General features: G+C 36.1%; 1 protein-coding gene across 2 annotated transcripts in view; it reads right to left on the reverse strand.

The window, feature by feature from the left end:
* The window catches only part of ATP10D (ATPase phospholipid transporting 10D (putative)), a 105,292-nt gene extending 100,901 nt beyond the window's left edge, over positions 1-4,391 (reverse strand). For both annotated transcript variants that reach the window (XM_079153918.1, XM_079153920.1), the window contains exon 1: positions 4,136-4,391. The gene's annotated coding sequence lies outside the window, so the exon portion shown is untranslated. The remainder of the gene's footprint in view (positions 1-4,135) is intronic.
* Positions 4,392-8,097: the final 3,706 nt, after the last annotated feature.

Consider the following 8,097-nt stretch of genomic DNA (forward strand, 5'->3'; position numbering starts at 1 on the left):
TCCCCCCACCCCGTTAAGTAAAATATATTCACTCTAAAAATTTTTAAAACTCTAGATTAATATCATGAGAAAAACAGAAATTACTTATACTCTCACTCCTCAAACAAAAATACTATTAACATTTCATTTGTTCCTCTCCAATAAAATAGCTTCTGTGCATGGTCGATTTTGTTTTTCCAAAACTACCATATCGTTTTGTAACTTTTTTTTTGTTTTTCATATTTCATTTTTCATATTCTCATACCAGAAACATTTTTCCATCTCATTGGATAGTCTTCCCAATAATCTCACACATATGGGTTTGCTTTCCATTCTGTTAATACAATGTGTGCAAATGTAGTGACATGATTATTAGTATTCTGATATTCTTTGATGATTGGGAGGTTAACATCTCCCCTCCCGCAAACTTGAAAAATTCCAATTTATTTTCCTTTGTGAATTGCCTATTTATGTCTATTTTTCATTGAGGTCATTTTTACAGTGGTATTCATCTGTCTTTGTCTTAGTCCACTTGGGGTTGCTGTAACCAATTACTATAAACTGGGTAGCTTACAAAAAACAGAGACTTACCAACCCAGATACCCTTCAACAGATGAATGGATAAAGAAACTGTGGTATATATACACAATGGAATATCATTCAGCCATAAAGAATACTAATATTGTGACATTTGCAGATGAATGGATGGAATTGGAGAATATCATGCTAAATGAAATAAGCCAATCCCAAAAAACCAAAGGCCAAATGTTTTCCCTGATAAGTTGATGATGATATATAATGGAGGTCAGGGGGTGGGGGGTAAGAGAAAAATGGAGGAACTTTAGATTATGTAGAGGGAAACAAGAGTGAGGGGCGTATGAAAAATGATGGAATAAGACAGACATCATTACCCTATGTACATGTGTGATTACATGAATGGTATGACTCTACATTGTGCACAACCATAGACACGAAAAGATGTACCCCATTTGTATATAATGACTCAAGATGCAGTCTGTAAAAATAAAAAATAATAATTTTAAAAAACCAGAGACTTGGGACTGGGGATGTAGCTCAGTTGGTAGAGTGCTTGCCTCGAATGAATGCACAAGGCCCTGGGTTCAATCCCCAGCACCGCAAAAAAAACAACCACCAGAGACTTGTTTCTTATAGTTAAAGAAAGTAGAAAGTCCAAGATCAAAGTGTGAACAGAGCTGTGTCTGGTGAGGGCTCACTGTCTGCTACTTAGATGGCTCCTTCTCTCTCTACTCTCCCATGAGGGAAGGGGCAAGGCAACTTTCTAGGCCTTTTCATGAGGGCACTAATCCCATTCATAAGGCCTTCAGTTCCATAATCTAGACATCTTCCAAAGACCCCACCTCTTAAGACTATCAGATTAGTGATCAGGAATCAATAAATGAACTTGGGTGGGAGCATACACACTTTCCAAACCTCGGCAATATTATAAAAGCACTGCTTTTAATAATGTCTTTTTAAATGAGCATGCTGGCAGATAAATACAGAGCCTAGCCTTTGCTTTTGATTTTGTTTACAGTATTTCAGAAGATACTTTCGAAAGTGGTATTTTTGTGATTATAAAAAGTAAGAGTTGCTGTAGAAGACTTGGGAATATCAGGAAAAATATATAAAAGAAAATGAAAGCTATAACTCTACCACCTAGAAATGTGCATGTGTGTGTGTATTTTAGTGTGTGATCTATTAATGAATATACCCATTAATGCAAGAGGAACTATATGCAAACAGGAAAAATTTTATTCAGTGTTTTCAATGTTTTAATTTATAACAATGTCTGATGTTTAAGAGCTTAATAAATATTTATTGAGTAAATGAATCTTATATATATTTATTTCAAAGGCATAATTTATACATTCAAGATATGTGGTATTTGATCTTGCCACTCAATACATTGCAACATATTTCCAAGTCATAATTGTTTTTCAAAATTATTTTGGTATCTGCATTTTATCTATATAAGGAGATAAAACATTAATTTATTTAAATATTTTGCTATAGAATGTTTCTGATTTAGATAACACTGTAATGACATTTATAAATCTTCAAATGGAATTCACATAATTTCCTTATAATATATTCCTAGACCCAAGGTCATTGAGTCAAAGTCTATGAATAGTTACAGGGTTTAATACATATTACCATTTTATCACCTCATATAGTTATATTAACATACCCTTCATTGAGCACCTTAAATGTAGATTCCATGAAGGCCACAACTCTTACAAAATTAGTATCACTACTACTTCTTACTCTGCAAATCAATGAAAAGTATTGTTTCTATAGCTAAAGTCTTTTTTTCTGAAATGAAATAAACCCATCCAAGAGAATAAGGTACCAATAATATTTTCAAGAAAATACAACAGGCTTCTGCTAAATGATAAGGAATGCTGCTCAGCTGCTGTAAATATTAACCAGGTATGGCGATGGCATCCAGTATACGTATTATTGTTCCTGGAGTTAATAAATAAATTCTTCTTTTCTAAAGCACTGAAAATCTCTTAAATTTATCTTCATCGATATGTTTTGTTTTGAGAGTTCCCACATAATCCTGCTTATAGCATTTTTTCTTTGTCTTCATTAAAAAAAATTTCCAACTAAAGCAGGCAATAAGTAAAACAGCATGTGGACATTTCATAAATCTTAATTTAAAAAAAACTGATTCTAAAAAGTACATTTGTTTAGCAAATGAATCATTTCTGTTCAATTATAAATTATAATCAAATTCTGAGCATTTCCCTCCATTTAACTGACAATATCAAAATAAACAATGTCCTATTCAATTGTTTAGTCAGTAAGTATGAAAAGTATTCATGTTTTGGTAAGCCAAGGTCAAACATTTCCCACATCCTGTTTCAAACTGTTTAAAGTCTCCATTTTTTTTTCATAAAATGTAACAAATGGTAACCGTTACAATGTTTTAATGAAATACTCTAAAGTTTGAATGCTGTTAACTTGCTTTTCAACAATATAATGTATGACCTCACCTTGATAAAAACAAACTATCTCAATGTAGAATTGCAAGGTACATTTATAATAAGAATAGAAAACAGTCTAGAAGAAGCTGTTATTACCTTTGGGGGTAGACTAAAGTGTGGGCTCACCTAGGTCACTAAATTAGCTATTCTGTTACAATGATCATCGGTTACATCTTCACTCTTAACAAATCAACAAAGACTTAAAATTTTTAATGCTGGTACTCTACAGTAATTAAATTTAAATTTGGCCTCACCTAATTTAAAGACTGGTACAGTAATACTGGTGGATAAGGAATCCCTACTTTTGTTGGTTCATCTTTCAAGGTTCATTAGAATTAGAGACTTGCCTAGAGACTATAGAATGGTTATTCTCCTTGCAAAGAACTATTTTCTTATGAAAAGAAGCAAGAAGAAACTTTGGTTTTATTTAGATCACATTCTAAATACCTGAGCTAACAAGCCCTAATGAATAGGTGGTTTAAACATATTCTTTCCAAAGGCACATGATCCCAAGTCACTACTACTTCTCCAGATTGTTGGAATTCACTACCCAACCCATATATCTCTGCTGTTTATAGTAAAATAAAACAACATGTTCTATAATGTAAAATGAAGGGTGCCCCAGATAATAACAAAGTTCTTAAAAGTTAGAGTTAGCAGGGAAGAATGTGGTTTCAAAGCTATTTCTGAACAAGTTCCAACGCAAACACCTTTTTTTTCCTAAGTAATCAATCCATGGCTTATTTATTGTACTAAATTACCAACACTTTTCCTCTTCAACACCTTTTGGGGCAAACAGCCAAAACTACTTTAAAGATCTGGATTTCACAAAGAATGACAAGTGTGTGTGCGCGCATGTGAACTGGTACGTCTGCATAATTTACCTTTTTACAAACCCCAGGTCTCAAAATAGATCAAATAATTTCCCTATAGAAATCAAGTAACTGAAAATGGTGCAATCGCTTCTCCATTTTTAAGTCCAGAACTCTAGTTTTGAGCCATGTCACCAAACCTAAATATGATTGGATGGGGGAAGGGATGGAAAGAGGAGGGAGGAGAAAGAGAGAGGGGACTTGGAGAAAGGCAGACAGAGAGCGGTGAGGCAGAAGGCTGGGCAACAGAGAGGTTTGCTCTTTCACTCTTACCAGTTTCTCCCCGGGCACACATCACAGCATAATGATCAATGAACTCCAGGGTGCGAGAAAAGAACAAGTACAGATCCGAAGAGTAAAGGCGAGTTATGCCTCCAAGCCAACCGTTTGCCTTGGGGCACCGGGTTGGGGGCAACCTCTCAGCGTCAGAGCAGCAGCCGGAGCCCGGGCAGAGACCAATTCCTCCCTCTCCCCCTCCTCCTCTCTTTTCTGCCCCAGACTCCGGAGCAGCCCGAGCTTCCGTGCACCGCCAATTGCCCGCCGCCCCGCCCCACGTGACGTCGCGGGGGCGGAGCCCGGCAGCTCCTGCTGTTGGACAGAGCTGCGGGTCTCCCTAGGCATATTTCCCAGTGACCCACAGCTGCTACAGTCCCACCTCTGACTTTCACCTTGCAGTACAAATTGCCCCGAGTTGAAGGTTTCGTTATTCTTGTTTTACAATTCGGTTGAACAATTCAGTCATTTATTAGGACTTGAAACACTCAACAATTGTTTTTTGGGTGGGAAAAAAATTCAATCTAAAAAATTTATTTCAGTTTCATAGCTAGGAAAAAAAGAAAGAAAAGAAAGAAAAAGACCACAGTTCTGATTTTGCCTTTTTTTTTTTTTTTTTTTTTTCTCACTCCCTACCCTTCTGTTTCTTTACTCAGGATATGGTAGCTTTATCATACACCTGACAGGGTCTGTTGACTAAAACTCATCACTTTAAAAAAATGTTTAACTCCTAAAAAATTTCAGTAATCTGTCTGGTCTTTCAAAACTTCTGATGAACTAAATGGTTTGGGAAGAGGAAAGACCATTTAGAGAAGGCAGAGCTTTCAGAAAAATTCAGAACAAAACCTAATACTCACTTGCTGCCAATTGTTTTACCCACTGAAACAAATATGAAAAATGAGACAGAAACTTCCACAACTCTCCTATCTTGTGCCTCTATTTTCCATTCTCTCAAATGTTTAGCAAGTGTGAAGAACGGATCGTGCAAATGCTTGGCCACTAGTGAAGCTATCACCAGGACAGACACAGGAGCTGGTTGGGAGGTTTGAAAACTCTCCCAGAACAAGAGAGGCCAAACGAGTTTTTGCACCCACCTAGAAGGTACTTCAGCCAAATGAGGAGGAATGAGATCTGGGTGTGGTATCCTGTGATGCCTGATTAAGGTAGCCTCCCTCTGCAAGGAAGGTCAAATTGCTAGAGTTTAGTCAACTCTGGAATAATTCTAGCCACACTGTCACTTATATGGTCTGTGAAAGTTCTGGTCCTAGTAGCAACTATGTGACTGTTTTCAATGGGAATTAAGATTAAACAAATTTCTTATCTGCTAGGCAATCTTCCACAGCACACTTAAAACTTCTAAAGGGCCTTCTTATAAGCTCCCCCAATCAGCAGGGATGTAACCTCTTGAAAGGCCTTTCTGGGAAGGTGCATACCAGGGCAAATCAGGCATGTAGCTGGCATTAGCATCCTGTTTGGATTGCTTCAATCAGTGATTCTAAGTAGTTACACATCAGAGTCGACTGAGGAGTCTGATGCCAAAGCCCCACCCAGACCAATTAAACTGGAATCTCCAGGGGTGTGGCTCTGGCAACTTCTGTCTTTCTCTCTCTCGCTCTCTCTTTTTTTTTTTTTTTTAAGTTCCCTTTTTGTCTCTAATGTGTGGCAAAAGTTGAAAATCACTGTATAAGATACAAATTAGTGTCTTAGAGGAAAATCCACATGATAATTAAGCTAAAAAATACAGTAACTGAATAACATGAAACAGTTTATAATAAAAATTATCCCTATATATTATTTATATATTTTTATTTTTAATATGAATAGAGAAAATATGTAGCAAGATACACAACAAAATTGTGTCACTAAGCTGGGTGTGGTGGTACACACCTATAATACCAGAAGCTCTGGAGGCTGAGGCAGGAGGATTTCAAGTTCAAAGCTAGCCTCAGCAACTTAACCAGGCACTGATAAAAAAAATCAAAAGGGCTGGGAGGTGACTCAGTAGATAAGTGCCTCTGGGTTTAATCCCTGAAGCCAAAAAAAATAAAAAAAATAAAAAGTTCACCAAGAGGGGAAGAATAGATGAGTGAGGCAAGGTTATTAGCTTTTTACATGTATCTGTTTCATTTGAAAAAACAAAAGTAGTGTATATTCCTTCTGTAATTCAAATATGTCTAATATAATCAAAAATTTTAAATTAATACTTACAAATGTCATAAAGGTTGGAAATAATCACTGCTAAAGTGGGTTTTCAGTTGGCTATTGTTTTTTCATGTTTTGTTGTTGTATTGTTTTGTTGCTTTGTTGGCAAATGCTCCTCTAACATCCAGATTTTTCTCCTGAGTTAATTCCATTTTGTAAAAAGAGAAAATCCTCAATTTGAGGCATTATTTAAATATGTTAATGCATATAGTCATTTCTAAGTTAAAATACATTTACTTTCTTGTAATTTCATAAACTTATTAAACTTTTATGTATTCCTCATGAAGTTTTAAAAACTAATATTCAAAAGTATAAAATATGGATATTCTTCTTCAGCTGGGAAATTATTTAGATTCTTGTTATGGTTTGGATATGAGGCACCCCCCTCCCCAAAGAAAACCCTCCTGTTAAGGCAGGAATATTCAGTGGTGAAATAATTAGATTGTAAGAGCTGTAAACTGCTCAGTCCATCCCTACTTTGAATGGACTGACTCGGTGGTAACTCTACTCAGGTGTAGCTTAATTGGAGAGAGGTGGCTTACTAGGGACTTGTCCTTGAAGAATACATCTTCGCTGTGGCCCTTTCTCTTCATGCTCTCTCTGCTTCCTGACCCCTCCGTGAGCTGAGCTGTTTTCCTCTGCTGGGTTCCCATTAGGCCCAGAGCAATGGAGTTGGCCATTTGTGAACTGAAACCTCTGAAACTGTGAGCCCCAAATAAACTTCCTCCTTCAAGTTGTCACATGTTTTGGTCACAGTGATGCCAAAGGCTGACTAAAACATCTCTCAATACTATTTAATAGCTTCATAATTAATTGCCAGTGGGAAAGAAATGGCCTAGTAGTCAAGTGCTTTGATTAGACTTGGTTTTAAATCTTAGTTTTACTAATTTTAGATATATGATCACTAAACTCCACAGGGAAGATGGATCCAATAATATCAACTTCAACATAATTAATCTCATGAAATCAGTTAGCTGAAGTGCTTATCACTGCATAAAACACATAACAGGCACTTAATAAGTGAGAGTCATCAATTCACTGATTCCTATACTCTCTTTCTTAAACATACTCAAGGATAGGATAGCAAGAGCAGATTCAGAATTATCAGAAAACATTCTTATAAAGCTGTAAACATGATTCTTCTTATGATCAATGATTCTTCTTATCCTGTTTCACGTGAAAAAGAAATATTTTCATTCTTTCAGTCCACTGTTTTAAAATATGAATAGGTAAATCGATATGAGGTTTTTAGGTTTACTTCAAAATATTTCACATATAGTATTATCTAAATTGTCACATTTTGCAGTACCTGAGTTTTCATGATTTGTAATCAACCACTTTCTCTCTGTACTCATTAACAAGGCATGACTCAAGCGCAGGTTAGGAAATTTCCCATTATCAGTTTTCTGACTAACTTCTTTGGGAAGAGAGAGAGAGAGAAGGAGGGAGAGGGAGGGAAAGAGAGAGAGAGAGGAGAGAGAGAGAGAGAGAAACACTGACCGAGTTACCGAGATCCCTGGCAATTAAATTTGTACTTTACAGATGAGCCCTGATTTTAATAACATGATCATAGTATCTTCTCTTTTTTTTTATTTAATATTTGCTGAGTGCTGATGAACTATTTCTATGTCAGGTCTGGATGTAAGTAGTTTATTGCTTCATTTAATTTTCTTCTGAATTCAACGAGGTCATTCTTCATTTAGGGATGAGAAATTCAGATGGGCATGGTAACACATGCCTGTAATTCCAACAATTTGTGA

The sequence above is a fragment of the Sciurus vulgaris genome (assembly GCF_902686455.1).
Source record: "Sciurus vulgaris genome assembly, chromosome: 9".
Taxonomy (NCBI): Eukaryota; Metazoa; Chordata; class Mammalia; order Rodentia; family Sciuridae; genus Sciurus; species Sciurus vulgaris.